This window comes from Macrobrachium rosenbergii, chromosome 16 (genome assembly GCF_040412425.1).
Source record: "Macrobrachium rosenbergii isolate ZJJX-2024 chromosome 16, ASM4041242v1, whole genome shotgun sequence".
Classification (NCBI taxonomy): domain Eukaryota; kingdom Metazoa; phylum Arthropoda; class Malacostraca; order Decapoda; family Palaemonidae; genus Macrobrachium; species Macrobrachium rosenbergii.
Genome location: NC_089756.1, coordinates 49,981,989 through 50,008,130, shown reverse-complemented (window position 1 = coordinate 50,008,130; position 26,142 = coordinate 49,981,989). Strand labels below are relative to the sequence as shown.

Below are 26,142 nucleotides of genomic sequence, written 5' to 3'. Positions count from 1 at the left end.
ACAAAATCTTTCCCTTCTTGGAGGAATGTTAGGCAATCGGTTATTCATTGTTTTGAATAAATGCGTGTTGATAAAAGATAGAAATGAATATATATCATTCTAATATATAACCATAAACAATAATTTTATTTTCCTAAACGATGGGAATACTATTCCTTACCCTGTATGATTACATCAAAAAAAGTTATGAATTGACATGTTGAGTAAGCTGTGAGCACTTCAAGTTACTCGAAGTGCAGGAGTTGCCGTTTCTTAATTTAATCCATCTTTGCATCTAAAAATTTATCCTCCAAGTGCCTTTCAGAAAAGATTTCCAAATGTAATGACCTACATTCCTGTAAAATTTTAATCTGGAATTTTCAGTCATTATCTTCCAGGTAACCAGTACCAAGCAACGTGAAAAGAAACTTATCTTCCGTATGCAGTGAAGTTCTTCTGCCAATTCGCACAATAATTTACTCCAACTGCTGGAATGTCCAAGGTGATATTTCGATTATTCCAGCACAGCCAACAATGTGTTGTTCTTCCGACACAATGTTGGTGATCATGTAATAAATGATGTAAGATCGTCTGCAGGATCATTTTAACACCATATGCAAAAAGGGAATACATGAACGGGCGGGGCAATGACTTGTGGTTACCACTTTTCCCATAATGAAGTGGTTGCCATATGTTGCATACGTAAAATTAACAGCTATTTTTCGATATATATTCCTTTTATGGGAGCTTGCTCTAGCAAAGAAGTAGGCATTAGACTTATGAATCATTTGAAGTATATCATCTCAACTTCTATTACTATATGTACCAAAAGTTGCTGACTACGTTCCTTATGCAGACTCTGCCTTCCACTTTTTTGCATCTAACATTGTTGTTCTTCTCTCTAGGTAATAATTTAGTAATAATAAGCCTCATAGACAGAGGTAGATTTCACTCCAAAGTGTTTGAGTGATGCCTTGAGAGAGAGAGAGTGAGTTTGGTGGTGGTTTTTGCTGGCTGAAATCGTTGCGTTAAGCCACTACTACACATGCGGGAATTGGTTTCGTTTACTATGGAAAGAAATTTTCGATTTAGGTTTTCAATGTAGATTTTATCGAGGTAATAAACAATTACATTAATTATAATCATAAATTATGATCAAAATTCACGTAAATTCTGATCAAAAATTGATGTTATAGTGGATTTATTGTTGTAGGTTAATCATAATTGTGGCAGTGCCAGAAAATAAGGTGAAGCGTCAGGTGAAAAATGAGAATAAATCCAGAAAACTGAAGGAAAAGGTGACGTAAAAACGAAAATTTCTTTTTTTTGTCTGTTTCTATGTCTGTCACGGGCTAAGGGTTTGATTTTGAGTTAAAAACCGTTCTGGGGTGACATAGAGGCCATGTGAAAAATTTTGTCTAGGTCAGTCAAGCAGTTCGGATTTCTATAGTGGACAAACAAATATACAGACATCCACTTTTATATATATGGATATATATATGTATATATACATATTAATATATATATATATATATATATATATATATATATATATATATATATATATATATATATATATATATATATACTTCTATATATATAAACAAAAAGGGTTCGAATTTTGAAATGGTAAGGACAGCGTTAATTATCCGTGATTTATCATTTCGTCAAAATAAATTAATTTCTAGCATGCAGTTATTTTTCAATTATCTCTTAAAACACATAACATATTTCCTAAAAATATATAGCGAATCTGAATTTGAGTTTCTGATTTTGTTTTTTGTATAGTGAAACAGCTACTTTAACTCTCCATTAACACACTTAAAAATATCACAACATTTTAAGTTGCCCTTTTTAGAGGTTCACTTTGCAGAGATCAACAATCCTCGAATTGTACGGCTCGTGGATTAAATTCTCTTCCTCTTCTGTCAAGCTTTGGAATTTTCTCTTATCTTCAGTTTTTCCATTTGTAAATAAGTCTAATGCTTCCTTTTGGGCTAGTTTTCTCTAGTTTCCTACTCTAATTATCCTATAGTCTTACGGCACAGGAAGGTCTCATGCCCTAACCTGCTCTTTTTTCTTTCTGTACTTTTTTTCAACTGCTTTTTAGGTATACGTATTAAACCATCTTGCGGGGATTTGCTATATCCCAATTTATTCATCTTGCATCTATGTATCACTCAACTTCTAAGATAAATTTTTTCTTCTCACTATATGTGGAACCTATTCTTCGGAAGCTTGCACATTAAGAATATGACACTACTCACTTTTGAATGTAAAAGACTTTTCCTCATAAGCATGACTCCAAAAGGAGTTAATACTTCGGTTCTCAGAAAGCTGTGAGCTCCCAGAGTCGACTAACTACATTATATCTAATTCACAATTTTTTTAAAGCAAATTGAGGAAACAAAGACCCTACTCAAGCTGATGATGGGAGGCTGATAACCAGTGAATCACTGACCATGTGGGCGTGTGATATATATATATATATATATATATATATATATATATATATATATATATATATATATATATATATATACACATGTGCGTGTTTCTGTGTGAGAGTGTTGTGCTCTTCAAAAAACGAGAAATCGTAATCTGAAGTGAGTCCAAAGTAATATGGCCTCCAAGTTACGCTTTTTAAATAAAAAATTAAAATACAAATAATTCCTGCTACACTGAAAACTAATTTCAATCCAACGTATGGTCCCCGCTTTGCACTAGTTGAAATTAAGAATAAAATGAGTACACTATCTGTACCATTAAAAAAAATATCCATTACACGTGCATGTTTACAGTCTTTAAAACAATGGTTACAGATTTTACTCTACGTAATAAGCCATCTGTATTCTAGGGCCTCTGGCAATGGCTTCCCGTTCACCTTATCATTTAATAGTCTGGCTGGCGTAATCCCCAGCGCGCACCTTCCCCTGCTAGTCTCCTCACTCGGCTCTAATCCGGCGTCAGTGAGCGAATGTGTTTCTTTCGTTTTTGCATTGTCTTTTTATAAGAGCGAAGGCCAATGGGACGGACAACTTAGTGCCTTTCTCTAGCCATATTCCAAGGAAAACAAGATGAAAAGTAAGCAGGTAGGGTGGGCGTTAACCATGAAAGAAGAGATAAACAAACTGCCTCTTAAAGGAAGAAAGGTTTATAACAATTAGGGACCTAACTGCCGATTTTTCGCATTGTTCTGGTTTTAGTTTTTTTGTAAAAGAAAGCTATTGTGCCGGCTTTGTCTATCTGTCCGCACTTTTTCTGTCCGCCCTCAGATCTCAAAAACTACTGAGGCTAGGGGGCTGCAAATTGGTATGTTGATCATCAAACATACCAAATTGCAGCCCTCTAGCCTCAGTAGTTTTTTTCTTATTTAAGGTTAAAGTTAGCCTTAATCGTGTTTCTAGCAACGATATAGGATAGGGCACCACCGGTCCGTGGTTAAAATCTCATGGACCGCGGCTCATACAGCATCATACCGAGACCACCGAAAGATAGACCTATTTTCGGTGGCCGTTGTAGCGGCTGTACAGAAAAAAATCGATTGCGCCGAAGAAACTTCGGCGCATTTTTTATTTACTCCGTGTTATAAAGCGACAATTCTTCTGTTACCCCAAGTACCTTCATTGTTAACCTTAGATTTCTCTACTTGTCTGCTTTTCTTCTCTCCACTAAAAAACACGTACACACGCAAACACGCAAACACACACACACACACACACCCACACACCCACACACACTCGCGCGCAAAAACAAATCATCTCGATTGAATTGTTTTAAAAATGTGACTCAGCCGTCTCAATCCTCAACCTTGCGGGATATTCAAGTCACGTTAAACTTATCTTGCGGATATCTCACAGATCAAACTTCTTAGACTGCAGCTAAAAATTAGGCTTGGTTGACTCGTCTCAAGTTTTTTTTTTTTTTTTTGTCAGTTAACAAATGCTTTCATTGGCCTTATCGGTTTGACTGAGATACTTTTATATAGGGTGCTCCGACTTCTCCCCACATCCGTACAACTGGAATATAGGCAATACGGATGATCAATTATTTTTTATTCAATCCTCTCGTCTTCAGGCGCAGAATGACCTGTATCTTCTCTACAGATACTGTTTCAGCCACTGTTCCACTGAGGCGGAGAGAAAGTTCCACCTCTTCACAGACTCTCGGGACACTACCTCTTGATATATTATTCTTTGAAAATTAATAAGTCACAAATTATACTGACTCTATACACACGCACATATATACTGTATATCTCATGACAACGAGAGACTGAAACTCCCCGTCTCTATTAAAAATTGTTAGCCGTTTCTTTCGCCCTTAAGCCCAACTATTTCCAACCCCATTTTATTCACGTTGCATGGGATCTGGCCTGTGTAGGGTATGAGGGCACGTGTCAAATTGATCTTTATATTATCATTTTTCTTTTATGGGAGGGTTCATCCTTAATTCTGCCATTAGGAATGAATTTGGAACCGACTACTGTCGTGATATTTGTTTGGAGTCATCCACTATTGAGGGAAGTGGCTTACTGAAATACATAATTATAACATGTTCTTGAGAGAGAGAGAGAGAGAGAGAGAGAGAGAGAGAGAGAGAGAGAGAGAGAGAGAGAGAGAGAGAGATTTTTGTATACACAACAATGCTATCTTCAAGAAATAACTTTACATTCAGACTTGAACTCGACTGACCTTGGCCCAGCTTCTCTTACTACTTGCCCCTATATAAGCATGCAGAATTTAGTTATGCACCTTGGTCGGAGCTTTGCAACTTGGAGCATAACCCGCTGTCTGGACCTTCTCTTACATTCCCTCTAGCTGTGAGGGAAATAAAAGCCAATAAAAGGTGTCTGGAGCAATAAAAAATGAAAGAAACCCTTAGTTATGCACAGAAGTTTATTTGCTACAAGAAAAAAATATTCAGTTGCTCACTCTCCAGTCGAATTTGATCTGTCCTACGAATTCCACATATTCAGTCATGTATGAACGTCTCTTTCTTTTTATTCTTTCTCTCCCTTAGCTGTCTTAACGTGAAAACAAATATGGCTTCTCTCTCTCTCTCTCTCTCTCTCTCTCTCTCTCTCTCTCTCTCTCTCTCTCTCCTCCTGTCTGCCTGTCTGTCCTCAATTTTTCTCTCTATCCTTCAGCGCCTTAATATTATGAATGCATGTATAGATGACGTATACATAAGCAGTTCTCTCTCTCTCTCTCTCTCTCTCTCTCTCTCTCTCTACTGTATATCCCTTCAATAATAACGTCTGTATAGACGTGTAGCTCACTCTCAATATCTCTCACTATCCTCCAACATCTTGCTATTTTAGATGCCTGTGTAGAACATGCAAATGACTAGTTTAATTACTCTGTCTGTCTGTCTGTCTGTCTGTCTGTCTGTCTGTCTCTCTCTCTCTCTCTCTCTCTCTCTCTCTCTCTCTCACGCCCACATACACACTAAGTATCACGCAGTATCAAGTTCAATATGGCCGGCGAAATCTCTCTCTCTCCAAGACGAGCGATGGCTTCTTCCATTATAAGCTTTAATTAATGAGCAAGTTTATTATCCATTCCATTTGAGTGAAACCAATTTTCTCTTCTCCTTGCAGGTTTCCTCCCTAGATCTCGTTTTCTGCCTTTTGATCAAAGGGCGTTATTTCGCTCTCGGCTTCGCTCGTCGGTATTCCGCTCATTATTGTTACTTTTAATGATTGACTTTTAATGTAATCTGGCGTTAGGGTCGTCGATGTCACTTCTTAACATGAGGCGACCAATGGGAAGGGCGTCACAGGCCCTTATCTTGACTAATAAAAAAACCCGCGGAGAGGAAAAAATCCAATGTCTAACCGCGAAGGAAACGATAAATTTCTTGACTGGTAAAAAAGACGTATAGATACGGAGGGAAAACATAGGAACGGACAGAATTCCACCTACAACGTTAAACAGAGCAGCACGAAAAAGAAAAACAATAACCAATGTTTCTGTTCAAATCTGATATATACCCGATATTTTTTTTTAATGTTTCACTTACAGTACTAGTTAAATTATCTGCTACTGTTTGTCGCTCGTATGTTTCACTGTTTTAATTAACTGATTAAATATTAGCAAAACGCCTTCTTCCTACTAGATGTTTTAATCAACCAACTGTATAATGGAAAAGGACAAGTTTAGCCAAGAAGCTAACTTAACTCAGCCCAATCTAACAGTAAATTTGATTGAAAAGCTGAAATAATTCACTCATATCTAATTTTTTCATTTATTTACTTTTTCTAGTTATGTTGACCAAAGTTTTTGTAAAAAAACACTGATATATATATATACTATATATATATATATATATATATATATATATATATATATATATATATATATATATATATATATATATATATATATATATATATATATATATATATATATAAATAACAAAAATAATAATATTGCTAAATAACAAAAATAATAATATTGGAACTTAGAATATTTTAGATGAAGAGGAAGAATATGTAGAAATCTTAGAAAAAAGAATTTAGTGTACTCCTTTTGGCGTGTATCTTAACAATAATGATCAGGGGAACGAGTATTTTTAATACGAAATTACAGACACTTGAAATCCCTATTCCTTGAGGGCGAAAAGGACACACTGTGTATTCGACTGGTTTTCTCGTCTTCTGCACGGATTAATTCATCCAGCGCATGAACCTTCCTTCCTAACCTTTGCCAGCGATTAAATATTCCCTAAGGACGAACGTCCGTCTCAGGAAAAAGGAATTTTTTTAGGACGTCTGACATGAAGAATATATGTCAGCAAGTCAAAGATAAACCCATAGCTTTTATTTCTCTCTGTTTTCTTTTCGGTCCAATTAGTTGGCCAGTCAGATTTTGTAATGAATTCTCCGAATAAGCAGAGTAGGACGACAGAATACTTTTCACGTCTGTTGACTTTTTCTTTTTTTCAGGTCCGGTGAATGGGTACTCTGGTTTAGAATTTTACAAATTTAGACACAAGAGGGTTTCAGATATTATTGCAGACCTACTGACAACACATTTTATGCTTAATGAGATACCTTAGTAATTCTTCAGATGTATACACTTAATGCTTTCTCAAGGTCTGCTTAGAAAAGTTCTACAAAGAAACAATTTTTCTTTTTTGGGGTGTGGAACAGGTGAATGAGGTCGGTCTTTGGTGTAGTCAAGGATGTCAATGAGACTGTACTGATTCCAGGAAGAATCTAACGGATGTCAGTTTTCTCGTGCTATGAAAAGAATTGATATATATATATATATATATATATATATATATATATATAAATATACATATATATATATATATATATATATATGTATGTATGTATACATATATATATATGTATATATATAATCCTGTATGTATGTATGTATGTATAACAACGTATGCATGATATAAAATACTGTCAGTTTATAACAACGTATATATAATACTAGTATATATATATATATATATATATATATATATATATATATATATATATATTTATTTATTTATATATTTATTTATATACTATATATATATATATATATATATATATATATATATATATATATATATATATATATATATATATATATATATATATATATATATATATATATATATAAGGTTTGAAAACCATTGGATCACTAAATCAGTAATAGTAGCTGATGAATATACCTGTTTCTTTCGGCAAAACATTAGGGTAACTACTGTAATAAGGGCGTTCAGAGACAGCAAACCTCCGTCAAGGCTGAGCAATCCACCACCAACACAAAGAACTCCTTCGTACACATTCAATACGCTCCGAAAATATGATCACCAAACATGATCACTGATTGCTTAAGCACGAGACCCGCCTTTGATTTCACTTTCATGAAAATCCACACGAAATGGTTTCTGTAATCCTGCCAACCAACAGACGAACAAATTAACTAACAGCCCAACCAAAGCATAACCTCCCCATAAGGGGTAAAAATGCAAGATACGATTCCCCTAGTACTGAAGAATGTAAATACCTCTAAAATATGAACCTTCATTCCTTTTGTCTTGAGTTGTACCATAAAGTATAAATCACACTCCCTTTGTACTTGACTTGAAAAATATAAAAAGAGTACAAAACCGGACATGAAGCATTTTACTGAAAAATAAAACTAAAAAAAATTCTTTTCGTACTTGAAAGTAAAAATATACAAAAATCCCTAATAATATATTTCCATTTATAACTTGGAAGCACAAGAGATGATAATTTGGTTCTAATTAATGACAAAATACGTTCATTTTTAAAGTAATTAATTTAACCTTTCAGTTTGTTTGCATGAGTTTTAATGTACTGATCCGACTTATGATCATTCTTCATGCATTTAATTTCTCTTCTTTACTTGCATACTGATATTTAATTACATTTAATAGTCCATTGCAAATTAGTGTTTTATTTTAGGAATGTTCTATATGAGACAGATAAAATATTGATATTCATATATGTATATATATACACATATATATATATATATATATATATATATATATATATATATATATATATATATATATATATATATATATATATATATATATATATGTGTATGTGTACATATGTGTGTGTGTGTGTCGTTGTTTCCAAACCAGTTCAGAGATATTGTGCATTGGTTATCAAACGATATTTGTCGTTTAATAATCACACACACACATATATATACTTATGCATGCATATATAATATATATATATATATATATATATATATATATATATATATATATATATATATATATACTATAAGTATATATATATATACATATATATACACACATGCATATATATACATATATATATATACATATATATATATATATATATATATATATATATATATATATATATATATATATATATATATATAATGTATATTTATATATATATAAACAGTGGAGCCCAAAAGGTCGCATCTAACTGAAACGCAAATAAAATGGCCGAAGGGAAAAATCATTCCCCTCATCCTATTAGCCGTCATTTCCTGATTAACCAGACTCGAATAAACATCATTAATTTCGTGATTTAACCAAACTGAAAATGCTTATTAATGGAATTTACACCATTCGCACAATGACTGTTTCCTCTTCCGAGTCGCTCCTGCAATTCCTGTCATTTTTACGAGACTTCAATCTATGGATGCACTGGAATCACATGCCTGAATGCTGACGTGCTTGCATTCTTTTGTTTTTTTGTTTTTGAAGATTTTCCATGGTCTAGTTTTAATTATATTGTTGTTTACTGATATTAAAGAGATTTAAGATTCACACATGTTTACAGACGGCATTTTATAACATGCAATCATAACAGAGTTTATACTACAATTAGTCATAAGAATAACTGATTATGCAAAATCATTATATACTGAATCTTATCCCATACAGTCATAACTACGACCAACTATACACAGTTACAATAGTATTTCACACCATACAGTCACTACAACGATGGAATCTCTGACGCTTAGAGAGATAGTGTACGAAAAGATCCATGAGACAGAATAAACTAATTTTCAATCCGAGTTATTTAATTTCTTTCTGGATTTTGGTTCAGTTTAGCTTTTTATTTGATTATTACACCATACTTCTCTCATATTTTTACGTGATATTTCTTAGGGTAAAGGAATACCAGATACAGTCGACTCATATTTTCCTCTGATTGGATACATACGATGAGTACCTATACCGAATTTCTCTTACATGCACAATTTTCCCTACGTTACAAGATCACTTGTTGTTCTGCCCTTTTTTTTTTTTTTTTTCTATTTTCGAACTTTTATTTTCCTCCTGTCACTCTCTCTCTCTCTCTCTCTCTCTCTCTCTCTCTCTCTCTCTCTCTCTCTCTCTCTCTCTCTCTCTACGGAGTTAAATGATTTTTTGAGCTCTCTTTTTTCATATCGTAAGAGCTACTGCCATGGTTCAGATTATTATTATTATTAAAGTAATTTAACCAGACCACTGAGCTGACTTTCAGCCCTCATAGGGCTGGCCCGAAGGATTAGAATAAAATACCAGGTCTAGGCAGGTAAAGTATCAGCGTCATGCAGGGCTAAGAAAAAGGCGTAGGGATAGCAACCTCATCGCTATAGATTTGTTGTGAACCGGAAGGCTTAACCCTTTCAAGCACTACCACCTATATATATATATATATATATATATATATATATATATATATATATATATATATATATATATATATATATATATAAAACTGTATCACGAAAATATGGAAAGTGGTGAATATACTGTATAAATAAAGCCAAAAACCAAGAAGGAAAGAGAAACACTGGAGTGCTGAGAGGCCTTTCGAATGTCGTCCTTTACTTAGCAGACTGAAGAAATATAAATATAAGTTTACAAAGAAAACTCATATAAATGACAGATGGGGATTACAAAGGAAAAAATATGTACCTGGAATCCAACCCAATTGAAGAATTAGTATAACTGACAAAACAGAGTTAAACATTTAAGAGGTTTTACAAAGGATTAGGATCAACCGTTCAGAAGCAGGGACAGGACAATTAAAAGATTAGTTAGTACAACAAAATAATTCTCTTCTTTTTGTAAACAATAACAATATTTGCAAGATGAACATTTAAAAAAAATTATATTAAACATACAAATACATAGAAAACATATATAAAGTAACTAATTTGTAATCAAGTCAGTGATTTTATCTTTTAGGTCATTCTTGAACATTTTTCTAATGCAGGGGTCAAAATAATACATGCCAGGGCTAAGGTTAAAATTACAGCTGGAAGTAAGCTGTATAATAGCAGACTCCAAAAGATTTCTTGAAGAGAAATCTTTCAATCTGGCAATCACTGAACTTTTCAGTCCAATTTATCCTGTGAGAGTTTTCACTTAAATGAATGAATATAGCATTGGATGTTTGTCCAGTTTTGACTGAATACTTATGTTGCTTAATAAGTACATCTAAATCTTTGCTAGATTGGCCAATATAAAAAGAGGGGCAGTCCAAACATGGAATTTTATATATTATATGTTGCTGTTTTCTTTAGGGCTATTTTTTATTAACATTCCATTTAGTGTGTTATTATAGGAAAAAACGAGGTTGACATTGAAAGATTTTAACAATGATTTTATGTTTTCAAAACCACTAAAATAAGGCAAGGTAAGAATGTTCTTAGGGGTTTCTTTCTCCATGTTACTTTCACTATAAAACTTTTTGTGGGCTTTATTGTAACAAATATCTAGTATATGTGAATGATAGCATAAATCTGTCGCTATTTTTCTTATGTATTCAATTTCTTGTTCCAAATACTGGGGACTGACAATGCACAAAGCTCGTAAAAACACATAAGAAAAATTGATATTTTGATATTAAGGTGATGGCCTGAATAGAAATGGACATAAGTTAAGTTGTTAGTTGGTTTCCTATAAATACTGAACTTGCATTGAAATGGTTCTCTGTGTTTAAAACATCTAAGAAAGGGAGGCAACTGTCTTTTTCTAATTCTAAAGTAAACTTAATGGATGGTGCCTGGTTATTCAAATTAGAGAGTAAATAATTTACTTCAATACCGGCGGGCAAAACAGCTAAAATATCGTCAATATATCTATACCACTTTAAAGGAGTATAAATGATATTAGGTCAATATAGTTTTTCAAAGAATTCCATATACAAGTTTGAGAGGAGTGGGGATAAAGGGTTGCCCATTGCTATACCAAATATTTGTTGGTAAAATTCACCATTGAATATAAACTTACAATCATAAATGCACAACCTAGTGAGTGAATAATACAACTTACAGGTAGAGGTAATTCATGATGGATTAGTTCATTTCTAAGATACTCTGAAATAGAATCTATAGGGAGTTTAGTAAAAAGAGAACAAACATCAAAACTAACGAATCTATCAGTAGGGCAAAAAGTGATTTTGTTTATCAACTAAATCTAGAGAATTATATACATGAGAATGGGAGAAAGTTCCAAGTAACGGGAACAAGAGCTTGGCAATATATTTCGAAAGTTTATCTAAAATTACAATACTATTCGAGCAGCATTTTAATTTTAGATAAAGCTGACCACATATCACGTATGCAAGCCCTACTGGATGATGATACGACTTACAAATATCTAACAAAAAATCCCCTTGATCAAGTCATAAAAAATTTCAACAGCACAGTGAAAAAAATCCTTAAAGATAAAAAAGAACTAATAGGTCAGTTGTTAGTAAAATTTCCCTCGTTACCTCACTTGTACGGATTAGTAAAAACGCACAAAGAAAATAATCCTATGCGGCCTATTATAACTACTGCTGGCTCAATATCATATAAACTTTCGAAATATATTACCAAGCTCTTGTCCCCGTTACTTGGAACTATCTCCCATTCTCACGTATATAATTCTCTAGATTTAGTTGATAAATTAAACAAAATAACTTTTTGACCCACTGACAGATTTGTTAGTTTTGATGTTTGTTCTCTTTTTACTAAAGTCCCTATAGATTCTATTTTAGAGTATCTTAGAAATGAACCAATCCATCATGAATTACCTCTACCTGTAAGTCGTATTATTTCACTCACTAGGTTGTGCATTTGTTTGTAAGTTTACATTCAATGGTGAATTTTACCAACAAATATTTGGTATGGCAATGGGCAACCCTTTATCCCCACTCCTCTCAAACTTGTATATGGAATTCTTTGAAAAACACTATTTACCTAATGTCATTTATACTACTTTAAAGTGGTATAAACATGATGACGATATTTTAGTTGTTTTGCCTGCTGGTATTGAAGTAAATGATTTACTCTCTAATTTGAATAACCAGGTACCATCCATTACGTTTATTTTAGAATTAGAAAAAGACAATTGCCTCCCTTTCTTAGATGTTTTAATACATAGAGAACCATTTCAATGCAAATTCAGTATTTATAGGAAATCAACTAACAACTTAACTTATGTACGTTTTTATTCAGGCCATTACCTTAATATCAAAATATCAATTTTTTCTTATGTTTTTACGAGCTTTGCGCATTGTCAGTCCACAGTATTTGGATCAAGAAATTGAATGCATAAGAAAAATAACGACAGATTTATGTTATCCTTCACATACACTAGATATTTGTTACAATAAAGCCCACAAAAAGTTTTATAGTGAAAGTAACATGGAGAAAGAAACCCCTAAGAACATTCTTAGCTTGCCTTATTTTAGTGGTTTTGAAAACATAAAATCATTGTTAAAATCTTTTAATGTCAACCTCGTTTTTTCCTATAATAACACACTAAAAGGAATGTTAATAAAAAAATAACCCTAAAGAAAACAACAACATATAATATATAGCATTCCATGTTTGGACTGCCCCTCTTTTTATATCGGCCAATCTAGCAAAGATTTAGATGTACGTATTAAGCAACATAAGTATTCAGTCAAAACTGGACAAACATCCAATGCTATATTTATTCATTTAAGTGAAAATTCTCACAGGATAAATTGGACTGAAAGTTCAGTGATTGCCAGATCGAAAGATTTCTCTTCAAGAAATCTTTTGGTGTCCGCTATTATACAGTACAGTTTACTTCTAGCTGTAATTTTAACCTTAGCCCTGGCATGTATTACTTGGACCCCTGTAACAGAAAAATGTTCAAGAATGAGCTAAAAGATAAAATCACTGACTTAATTACAAATTAGTTACTTTATATATATTTTCTATGTATTCATATGTTTAATACAATTTTGTATTTACAAAAATGTTCATCTTGCAAAACTGTTATTGTTTACAAAAAAAAAAAAATTTATTTTGTTGTACTAACATTTTTTGATGGTCAGTCACCTCCTTGTATAATCTTTTAATTGTCCTGTCCCTGCTCCTGAACGGTTGATCCTAGTCCTTTGTAAAACCTCTTAAATATTTAACCCTGTTTTGTCAGTTCTACTAATTTTTCAATTGTGTTGGATTCCAGGTACATATTTTTTCTTTGTAATCCCCATCTGTCATTTATATGAGTTTTTTTTGTAAACTTACTTTTATATTTCTTCAGTCTGCTAAGTAAAGGACGACATTCGAAAAGGCCTCATAGCACTCCAGTGTTTCTCCTTCCTTCGTGGATTTTGTATTTATTGTGTATATATATATATATATATATATATATATATATATATATATATATATATATATATATATATATATATATATATATATATATACTATATATTTATACATACATACATACATACATACATATATATATATATATATATATATATATATATATATATATATATATATATATATATATATATATAGTCTGTAACCAAAACTCTACAACTCTATCTGCGGACTAGTGACTCGCTGGGCCGGAGTTCGATTCCCGGTCGGCTGATGAAGAGTTAGAAGAATTTATTTCTGGTGATATAAATTCATTTCTCGCTATAATGTGGTTCGGATTCCACAATAAGCTGTAGGTTCCATTTGCTAAGTAACCAATTGGTTCTTAGCCACGTAAAATAAGTCTAATCCTTCGGGCCAGGCCTAGGAGAGCTGATAATCAGCTCACTGGTCTGGTAAAACTAAGGTATACTTAACTTTTTTTCTACAACTCCATGTCAATTTCCTATCTCTCTCTCTCTCTCTCTCTCTCTCTCTCTCTCTCTCTCTCTCTCTCTCCACCATTCATCTTTCCTTCTTATCCAGTGCAATTTTCCTTGGCATTCGCTCGCTAACCGCCCGTGCCATTTTTACTCCGGAAAGTCAACTCGGGGAGAAGGCAGACTCTCTCTTTCTCTCTCTCTCTCTCTCTCCTCTCTCACACGCGCGCACACACACACACACACACAGCTCGTTATTTGTTTTTACTGAGGAGAGTGATAACGCTCAGTAACTTATCAAATAGCCTCGTTTGGTCCTCGACTCTTGTAATGAACACAACGCTTGACATGCTGGGGTAGTGGAGGAGGGCGGGGGGAAAGGGGAGCAGAAGGGAAGGTGGGAAGAAAGGAAAGTAGAATGGAATTGGTAGAGTAACTTGGAAGGGGTTCAAGGAGGGGATGGGATGGGAGAAAAAGGTTTGTAGTGAGTTTCGTATACCTTGCAAGAAGAAATGAAGGATAATCGGTAGAGAGAGAGAGAGAGAGAGAGAGAGAGAGAGAGAGAGAGAGAGAGAGAGAGAGAGAGAGAGAGAGCAGAATTTAAAAAAGGAAGTAAATGAGGACCAAGATGGGTAGAAATACTTGCGGGGGCTTATGGGCAGAGAAGAATGGAAGGAAGAAAGTGCACAAAGAGTGAGTCTAGTACCTTATGTGAGTATGGTTAAGATGGGCTGGGTAGGGGACAGGAATATAGAAAGGGTCATGGAATAAACTGAATAACTTGCAAGGCGTTGAAGGATTCTGAAAGAAAAGGGGCAGAGGGATGGTCGGATGACCTGCGACGGTCCCTGAAGGATGCTCCGCTAGAGATGGGCGTGGAGGCTTTTGGGAAGAAAGGGGACGTGAATGTTGTAACACCATACAGAACTACTTGGAAGGTGGTGGTCGAGAGGAAAATGGTCGCAGAGTGTGTCTAGAAAGTTCCTGGAGGCTGAAGGATGCGTGGGTGGGAAAAAGTCGGGGAAAGGGGGCATAGAATAAGTTGCAATAAATTTGAAGAGGGAGCTGAGGAGACAAGACAAGGGGAAGGTGAGAAGGAAGAATGGGGCACGGGGAGCGTAGGATGATTTGCAGGAGTGGCAAAAGGATACTGGGAGCGGAGGGGACCAGGGAGCTGATAGGTGGGCAGGAGAAAAGTGAGCAGGAGGAAATGAATGACTAGCTTGAAGGGATGAAGGATACAGGTTGAGGATAATGCTATGGGACAGGATGAAGTGGTGCTTTAACGAGGGGTGGTTTTGAAGTGGAGGATGAAGTTAAGAGTTAAAAAATGAATGGAAAGCGAAGACTAAAAGGAGATGGAGAGACAAGAGAAGAACACTGACTACAACGGGAATCAACTACACAAATGGACAGGAAATGCAATAAAATTATTTAAAAAGATAAAACAATCTCACACATCCCTTGAAACTACCAGAAAAACGGAGAATGAAGAGAGAATTAATATAATGAATTATGCAAAATAAGAGAATAGACAACGGAATAGGCCCATATTGTAGGTAAAAAGACCAACAATGAAAAAAACGGAATAAAAAAATAAGATCTGAGAAGCGATGTGATACAATTTGGCCTTGCAACTACACGACAATAGAGAAAAAAGTTCGCAGAAGTGAGACATGGAGGAAAAAACAAAAAAAAGTGACTCAAAAAGAAAATGCTGAGAAAGGGCAGATGAAAGTATGAATGGTGTTTAAGAGAGAGAGAGAGAGAGAGAGAGAGAGAGAGAGAGAGAGAGAGAGAGAGAGAGAGAGAACTATTGGGGTGGGGAACTAATGGAGGAGGAAAACACTTAGTGAGATAGAGATTAAGAACAAAATCTTGAAAGAGCAAAATCTTAATTGTGTGTGTGAGAGAGAGAGAGAGAGAGAGAGAGAGAGAGAGAGAGAGAGAGAGAGAGAGAGAGAGAGAGCAATCTTAATTGGTGAGTCTATGAGATATGTATGTAGAGAAAGCATAACCTTAATTGGTGCGTGTGTGTGTATGAGAGAGAGAGAGAGAGAGAGAGAGAGAGAGAGAGAGAGAGAGAGAGAGAGGGAGAGAGCATGCACCGACGGTGTGGCGAAGACGAAAAAAAAAAGATGAAAAAGCGAAAAGGACCAATGGAAGAGAAAATAAAAGACAAAGGGATGAAGAAAGGACTGCCAAAGGGTCAAAAGAGGACAGACGAAACAAAGACAAGCAAAAGAAAAATGGGAATGAAAGGGAAAAGCGATGAATCAACCTGCAGGCGGTGAGAGTCTGTGAGAAGAGGGGAGTGGGGAAGAAGGGAGGGGGCTAAGAAGATAAGAACAACTAGTGTGAGTGGGTGGAAAGAGAAGAGAATATATATATATATATATATATATATATATATATATATATATATATATATATATATATATATATATATATGAGAAGGAACATATATATATATATATATATATATATATATATATATATATATATATATATATATATATATATATATATATATATATATATATATATATATATATATATATATATATATATATATATATATATATATATATATATATATATATATATATATATATATATATATATATATATATATATATATATATATATGAGAAGGAACAAAGAAAAAAGGATTGGAAAAAAAGACAAAAGCGAACACAGGAATATAAACCAGAGGGGAAGAATGGAAGGGGTTAAGAACACATAGTAGGAGGGGATTGGAAGCGAATATGGTCGCATATAGGATGAAATATATGCAGGAGAGGGTAAGAAAAAGGGGTGAAAACAGAGGATAGGCGATAACAAGATGGAAACCTAAGGAGGAGAAAGGAGGGATTAAAAAAATATGAACAATTACGGAAAGGTGTACGAGAAGAGAGGCAGCAGGAAGATAAAAGAGATAATAAAGGGGGGTGACAAGGATGTGGAAAGGGGATAGGCAAGAATGAAAAGAGAAGAAATGGTTGTGGAAGTGGGTTAAATGGAAAGGAAAAATCAAAAGTAAGAGATGATACGGGGAATGTGGGAAGGAAAAGTAAGAAATGGTGATGAAAGATTGAAACAATAGCTAAGGGGAAAGTAAGAGTAGGAGACAAACTTAACGGACTAGCGGAAGGGATAGACATAATTAAATGATAAAGAAGGGAAACGAAAGAATACATGGAGACGCAGGAGAATCGTGACTGATGAGAAGAAAATATGAACAGGTGATTCAGAAAAGCGATTACTGGTAGGAATAGTGTTACCTGGGAAGGGAATCTAGAGGGGGGCTGTGACAGAATATTTGAGGGAAGGAGGGATAGAAAGGAAGATGCAACAAGACACAAAAGATACAAGGATAAGAAAGTGAATAAAGAGAGTGAAAAGACACGAAGGAAGGGAGAATAGCATAGAAAAAAACAAGAATAGAAGGTACAATGGAGAAAATAAGATACCAAAAACATGTAAGTAAAAATGCGCAATATCAGAGGGAACAATGAGACTAAGCATAGAATAAAGGGAATGGGACAAAGGATAAAAAAAGGGGACACTTGACTGATCTTACCCAAAAAGCTTTGTCGCTAGAAAAAAAAGCGAATTAAGAGAGAGGGAAGTAAAAAGAAAATATTCATGGTAATGATAATAATGTGTAAAAATGAGACGAAGACGGGATATAAAAGAAGAAAAAGATAAGCTAAATGCAGAAAAGGGGGAAGAAGTGTTATGTTAAAAATAAGTTTTAAGGAAACAGTAGGAGCAGTGGAAAATATACGTGACGGACAGGGTCCGTAGGATTTGCTGAAATATAAGGTGAAAAGAAATAAAGGAATCGAGGCAGGGCACAGACTGACGCCGGCTGAAAAAGAAAGTTACATCGACAACGGATTCTGGGGAAGAATATTTGAGAGAGAGAGAGAGAGAGAGAGAGAGAGAGAGAGAGAGAGAGAGAGAGAGAGAGAGAGACTGGATTATGAGAAAGTTCAGGGTTAAAAGAGACAGTGACGATACTTGGAGAATACCAGAAAGAGAGAGAGGGAAAGGTGGGTGGGTTTTCTTAATGAAAATATAGTGAGAGAGTGAGAGGTCCTACTCTTAGAGAGAATTTCCCAAGATGAAAAAGTGGAAACAAAGAGCTGAAAAGAACAAGATAATACATTAATAATATTCCGAAATAAAGTCTTTGAATTGCTCTCCCTAGTCCTGCTTCCTTATCTCCTTATCTCCATCTGCCCCTCCTTTCTTCTCCATATTCCCTCTCTTCCTCTGTCTCTCCCTTCCCCTACCTCCCACTTCCCTCCAAACATTACCTCTCCTCTCTCTCTCTCTCTCTCTCTCTCTCTCTCTCCTCTCTCTCTCTCCTTATTTTCCCGACATTCTCCTCTTCTGTCCCTCCTATTCTATCTCTCACTCTCACTCTCTCAATCCCTCCCTCCTCCGAACCTCCCTCCCTCTCCTTCTCCTTCTTCTCCCTCTCCCTCTCACACGGCCCCTACTTTACCTACAGCTGTGAGCAGCGGTATTATGCCTCTGCTCAGTGGGAGATTGGGAAGATTATTAGAGTATTCCCACAAATGGATGGTGGCATTCCCATCCCTAGCTGGCTAACAAAAGTGAATTTGGCCTGATAAGGGAACTTGTTCTTCTCTCTGTATTGCATACGTACTTACATACGTAATAATATGTATACATATATACATAGATATTTACAAAATGATATACATACATACATACATACATACATACATACATACATACATACATACATACATAATGCAGTATACATACATACACACTGACATACAAGTTCAACTTTATAATTACATCTATAAAACCTATTGGGAACTCTTTCAAAATAAAACTGAAATTGAAAACCTTACTCGACTATCAAAACTGTCTTTTGTCAGCTATACAACAACCAAAAAACATGAAAAAACACCCCTAGAATCAAATACGTAAGGAACCCACTCTTTGTCTTTTAAGAGCCCAAAAGCATTCATTCGGGAAAAACCTCCACTTCATAGCCAACCCTGTTACGGATTTTGTCCTTTCCTTTGTGTTCTCCACAATAGACGAAACAAAATTAATTTGCACCTGATATTAACCCTGCTAAATGATATTTCCATTTTTTCCCTCTTATTCTAAGCAATGTCATTTACTTCCTAATGGTTCTCCTCATTAAAGAATCTACATACAATATTCGTCACCTCCCTTTTCATTATTTCAAATTATCAGTCTTTTGTATGTAAATGAAGAGCGCGGGTGAGAACGTCAATTCTTAATCATTAGCATTATCTATTTTATAAAGTTAATGTTCTAGGAGAGAGAGAGAGAGAGAGAGAGAGAGAGAGAGAGAGAGAGAGAGAGAGAGAGAGAGAGAGAGAGAGAGAGAGAGCTTGTTATGAGAAAAGAAAGCAAAGTTGAGACACAGTCATGTTTTGAGGATGCTGGGGAGGAGAGAGAGAGAGAGAGAGAGAGAGAGAGAGAGAGAGAGAGAGAGAGAGAGAGAGAGAGAGAGATCACTAACAGGTAAAGGAACGCACCCAACTGAGAGAGAGGGAGAGAAAGAAAGAGATATAGTTAAAGGAACACAAAAACAGAGAGAGAGAGAGAGAGAGAGAGAGAGAGAGAGAGAGAGAGAGAGAGAGAGAGAGAGGCCAAGTAAATCAGTACCAGAGGTTGGTGTGTATTTAGTTAAGTTGGTGCGTCCTAATAAGGTATTCGGTGGGGATATGCTAATGAGCATCCAGCAGCCAAGTCCGAAGATTAACCGAACTCACGAACCAACAACGGGGCCATGTCCCTCCAGCCTCAGCTATTCCCCTCCCCCCGCCAACCTGCCTCACCCCACCATCTCCTGGCCTTTCACATACCCCAATCCCATCACTTATTCCTCTTTGATAACTAACCGACGTGGAATAAGAATGATTGAGGGGTATTATTGTTATATTCATAATTAATAGTCACGTATTATCATTACCACTGATAACACATTAATTGCGTATTACCATTACCATTGATACTTATGAAACGAAAAAGTAAAAACTGGATTACTGACTACATTTGGCAAAAATACTAGCTTATGCGTCAAGTAATTTCATATTACATTTCAATTCCAATTAAAGGGTGTCTCATAAATGTTGAGCATAAAATAAACAGAACACAAAACAACAACGAAGACTTGCAAACCAAACCAGAACAAGGAGTAACAACCCTAAGAAGCCACGACCAGCGGTGTTCCTCACACCGACTTTTAGGAGAGCGGCCCCGTAATACCTTCCTGGACACCTCATCACTATTAATTACCTCGGATTGCTCCGTTTCCTGATTGTATCTTTTTCTCCACCGGTAGGCTTTGGAATTATTGCCCTATTTTCGTTGTATTTATTTTCTATTCTTATGAGGTTCAAGCTATTAAGAAGCGGGGGTGCCGCTTCTTCGACTTTAGATCACACTACTTTGTAAATAATAATAATAATAATAATAATAATAATAATAATAATAATAATAATAATAATAATAATAATAATAATAATAATCTTTCTATACAATGTATATAAAGAAAAATCTGCATAATTCCATGTCTACTAAACTCATAAAGCATAAAAGAAAAGATATTGCTGGCATTGTTACTTAGAGATGATTACAATGTTAACTTTGTTGCCAGGGAGCCAGAAATTCATACTACTACTACTACTACTACTACTACTACTACTACTACTTCTACTACTACTACTGCTGCTGCTGCTGCTGCTGCTGCTGCTGCTGCTGCTGCTGCTATAATAATAATAATAATGGCTATAAAGGGTGAAAAGTGTAGTGTGATTTCCGTTGATTTTTTTCAAAACAGGAAATTATCAACTTTCTTGCATTTCATCATAATCGAAAGTATACGTTAAACCCACATAGTACTTATAACCTATCTGTATTATAGGCCTAAATGAAGACTGTATTTATCTGTATTTTAATTAAACTCCTCTTGCATCGACTGGGAACCGAAAACTGCAATTTTGGAAGTTTTATCGTTCCACCTTTGGAGGCTCCGTCTGATTATATCTGAAGGTGAGCAAATCTAGTGAGAACGTGAATCGACGTTAACTAGGTCCTTTTTTTTCTGAAACCTTATTATTTCTTTATTTGTCCAAGTATCCGACAAGGGTTTATGGGATAAAGGGAAAGGGAAAGGGAAAGGGGAGGGTATTTTTAATATTTTTTTTAATCGATTCCTTATTAATCCATATTTTTACTAACATAACACTATTCTTCTTTTCCATTCTTCCTTTATTCGTTAAAACGTGAGTGTGTGTGTGTGTGTGTGTGTGTTTGAGATGGTATCTGAATGTCTGTATGCATGTCGGTATTTACATCTATCGAGATAACCACATTACTGTAGATCAGGCACCGGTAACTACATAATCTTCTTAGAAAGAAGGATTTCGAGACAATACCACACCTCCACAACTGGGGTTGTATGCTGATAATGACAGTAACAAACTATACAAACTTTGTTACTAATGAAATAAATTTTCAATTAGGGAACTCAAGCTGTGAGAAAAGAAGCAAAAAATTATGGCAAGAAATGGTAAATCTTATCATCAAATATACTTATTTCAAATAAAACAAATAAGGTCATGACAATGATTGACTGGTTTATGGAATTTGTCTATAAAGCCAAGCATCGGGACACTTTCATCCATTCAGCGCTCAAAACAGTGAAAATGGGATATTGGAGTGGTTAGACAGCAAGGTGGAGCAAAGGAAACATGAATGGGTGTATAGTAAAAGGCTAAAATAAGGATGCAAACAGCCTTTAGTAATGACTACAGTGCACCACTTGAGGTGCATAGGCGGTACTATCCTCTTCAGGAAGGATCATGAGAGAAGGTCAAAGGAATGGAATGGAATATAAAACTTAGGCCACAGGCCAAGCGCTGGGACCTAAGAGGTCATTCAACACTGAAAGACAGTTGAGAGCAAAAAGGTTTTAAAGGTGTAAAAGGAGGAAAACCTCGCACTTGCACTATGAAACAACTGTTGGGAGAGGGTGGAAAGTATGATGGTAGAAACAGAGCATGAACGGAGATATTGTAAAAGCAATGAAGGGGGTTGCAGCTAGGGGCCGAAGGGACGCTGCAAAGAACCTTAAGTAATGCCTACAGCTCTCCGAACGAGGTGCGCTGACAGCATTACCCCTCTACGGGGGAGAGGAGATCAACGTGCTGTTCAAGTTATTTTAAGTGATAGGAAGACTGTGACACACTGCCTTCAGGTCTTCCTTTGTGAAATCTAATGCGAAATTTTACTGAAACCCCAGCAACAACTCTGTTAGCCTTTCAGAACCTCATTATGAACTCCTGCCACTGCAACCAGGCCTCTAGGGTCTATCCCAAGTTCCAGTAATGGTCACGGGTGCCTAGTGCCAACGACGTCTGGCATTTATTGGTGGTCACCCACCAAAGCAAGAAATCGAATTTCGTTCACAGAAGACTTTACTCCTGTTACCTCCGCTGGATTATTTTTTCATTACTGTATGGAATCCCTTGGACTTACCTACCACGAATGAAGCAAAAACGAAAATAATGAAAGTAATTTGCGAATGCAGTGCAAGATAAATCATTTACTCCAGAAATTGCCTATATAAGGGAGAACTAAAGTCATTTAGAAAGTTTCAAAAGTACTAGAGTTACAAGACGTTAAGATTCGTACCGCACCTTAAATGATGTAGAATTCCTGAGAACATAATTACAACGATTACATCACACAATAGACTATTTTTGGGAAAACTAACGTTATAAGATTTTTAATTCACTTTCGGAGCTTATAAAAAAAATCAGGACAACGTTTTAATAATCAGGAAGTAATACCAGCCACAGAGAAGACAGCCATAAAGGCACACGCACTCATACAACAGATATTCACACACACACACACACACACACACACACACACACACACATATATATATATATATATATATATATATATATATAAAAAATATATATATAAATATATATATATATATATATATATATATATATATATATATATATATATATATATATATATATATATATATATATATATATATATATAAATATATATATGTTTGTGTGTGTGTGAATATCTGTTAGTATAAACACAAACTTACTTTATATTATAAAGTAAGTTTGTGTTTTTATGTCTATCGTCTCCGAAACGGCTGCACCTGACAAGATGCGTATGTCCAGTAACGCAACTTTTCACGAGTACTATGTGGCTGTGTTACAACTTCGAAGGTCATCGTCTTCCGGAATAAAATTACAAATTAATGACTACCCAGTCTTATGCTGTCCGATAATCCACGAAATCAAGACGGCCATGCCAGGAAATTCTCATAACTTTTCATCAAAACCGAGTTACATATAGGATGATGAAACCTTCCAAAAAGCAAATGCCCGATTTGTTTATTACTATTATTATTATTTGGGTCCGTATCTCTTGTTATTTTGAAAACCGGATCTTTGATGTGGAAAGTGGCAGACACTGCATTTCTTTTAAAGACACCTCTTATGATCTGTGGGTAATTAAGCATTCTAAACGGGTAGACCAAAGAATTTGTCGGTTTCCATTAATGGTTTAGCTCCTGGCATATGGTTTCCAGTCTCTTCAAAATTGTTTTTCAAAGATCTCAGGGATAAAAAAAAAAAAAAAAAATATATATATATATATATATATATATATATATATATATATATATATATATATATATATATATATATATATATATATATATATATATGTTCAAAAACAATTTCATACGAAATAAAAATGCTTTAACTTTCCCTTAATCCCGTGTCCTTGGACTTGAGAATCTCAATATTCCCAGATGAATAAAATTAAAAGAATTTCACTTCGTGAACTAAATGGCACCGCCAGTCATTCAATCTAACAAAGGTTATAACATCCACGAAATTTATAAAATATCATAAAACCTTCCATGATTATCTGAAGAAAAAGCCAGAGGGGACATACAGCACCGAATTCATTTCGTATTTACTAATGACAGTCGTCTTCTATCCAGAAATAAAATCATCTTATATTTAGGAGTAATATTATAGACATTCCATCTCCTATCTTCAGAATATTGGCCATTTCGTGCTCACAAATAAATAACAATCATTTCGTATTTAAAGGTGAGGGTCACCTCGTTGTAAAGAGCTACATTCATCTTGCCTTTGAGGATGAGTCACCTCGTATTCAAGGGCAACACTCATTTCATTTCAAATAACTAGACAAATGTACATGAGTAGAAAAATCTCGATATTACGAATAATGATCCTTTCTTGCTTTAAGAATAATGGTCAACGTGTATGGAAAAGTAAGTTATCTCACATGAATAGTCAATCTAACATTACTGCACTGTGTACTTTCATAGTCATTCACATAACCTACACACACACACACATACACAAACAGGCTATACTAGCGTGTGAGAGAGAGATATATATATATATATATATATATATATATATATATATATATATATATATATATATATATATATATATATATATATATATATATATATATATATATATATATATATATATAGAGGGTGCGTTTTTGTTTGTTAGGTGTGGGCGCGCACGCACATATTTACAAAAGTCTAAATAATCAAACAATTACACCTACACTCAGGGAATCGCAAAAAAAAAAAAAAAAAAAATACAGCTCACTGAAACAAACTGGTAATCAGCCATTTGTGTAATTGCTTGGCCAATGAAAGAAATTAACAAGTGCATAAAAGACGTGCAATGTTTAATCATTATTAGACGTAATACCTATTATTAAGTAAATACGAAGGTGTCTCCTCCCCCCTTGAGAGGACATAATAAAAAGCTGCCGTGCGATGCAAAAACCCAATCGAACAGGGAAAAAACGGAACACTTCAGACGGATCATAAACAAGATTCACAAGAGGTGGGGGTGAAAGGTTCTGGATGAAAACTCTAAACATTCTGGAGGGTTTGTAAAACAAGATTCAGTGATTGGAATATTAAAGAGGACAAGTATTCTGGACTCCACAGAGAGAGAGAGAGAGAGAGAGAGAGAGAGAGAGAGAGAGCTAACGCTCAGTGTGGGTGTCTCTGAATCAAGGTGATCCGACGCACAAAAGGTCATGGAAGTTATGTCATAAGAGGTAAAGTCCGAATGAGATTTGCATGTTATTAATGACAATTATGATTTTCATGACAGAAATAACAGTTAGACTGGCGTGCTATTAATGACGATATAAATTTTCTTGACAGAATTAACGCTTAGACTCGCAAGCCATGTACGACAGCAGATTTTCAATAACAGAAATAATGATTAGACTCTCGTGCTATTTATTAATGGCGATACTTTCACGGTAGAAATAATGGTTACACTCGCAGGTAATGATGAGACACTGATGTTTTTAATAACAACAGATTATCGAGACATACAATCCTTATACTCGCAAGCCATTCATGACAAGAGAATGAAAATTGTAAATTTGGTTTTGCATTGATTAAAAACTAGGGCAGCTAATTCGGTATGTCCTCTCCT

General features: G+C 34.8%; 2 protein-coding genes across 4 annotated transcripts in view; one reads left to right on the top strand and one right to left on the bottom strand.

Annotated features, from left to right (window-relative positions):
- Positions 1-26,142, top strand: part of LOC136847426 (uncharacterized) — a 440,119-nt gene that overhangs the window by 175,898 nt on the left and 238,079 nt on the right. The gene's annotated exons all lie outside the window — the stretch shown is intronic.
- Positions 1-26,142, bottom strand: part of LOC136847428 (receptor-binding cancer antigen expressed on SiSo cells) — a 797,278-nt gene that overhangs the window by 564,497 nt on the left and 206,639 nt on the right. The window lies entirely within an intron of this gene.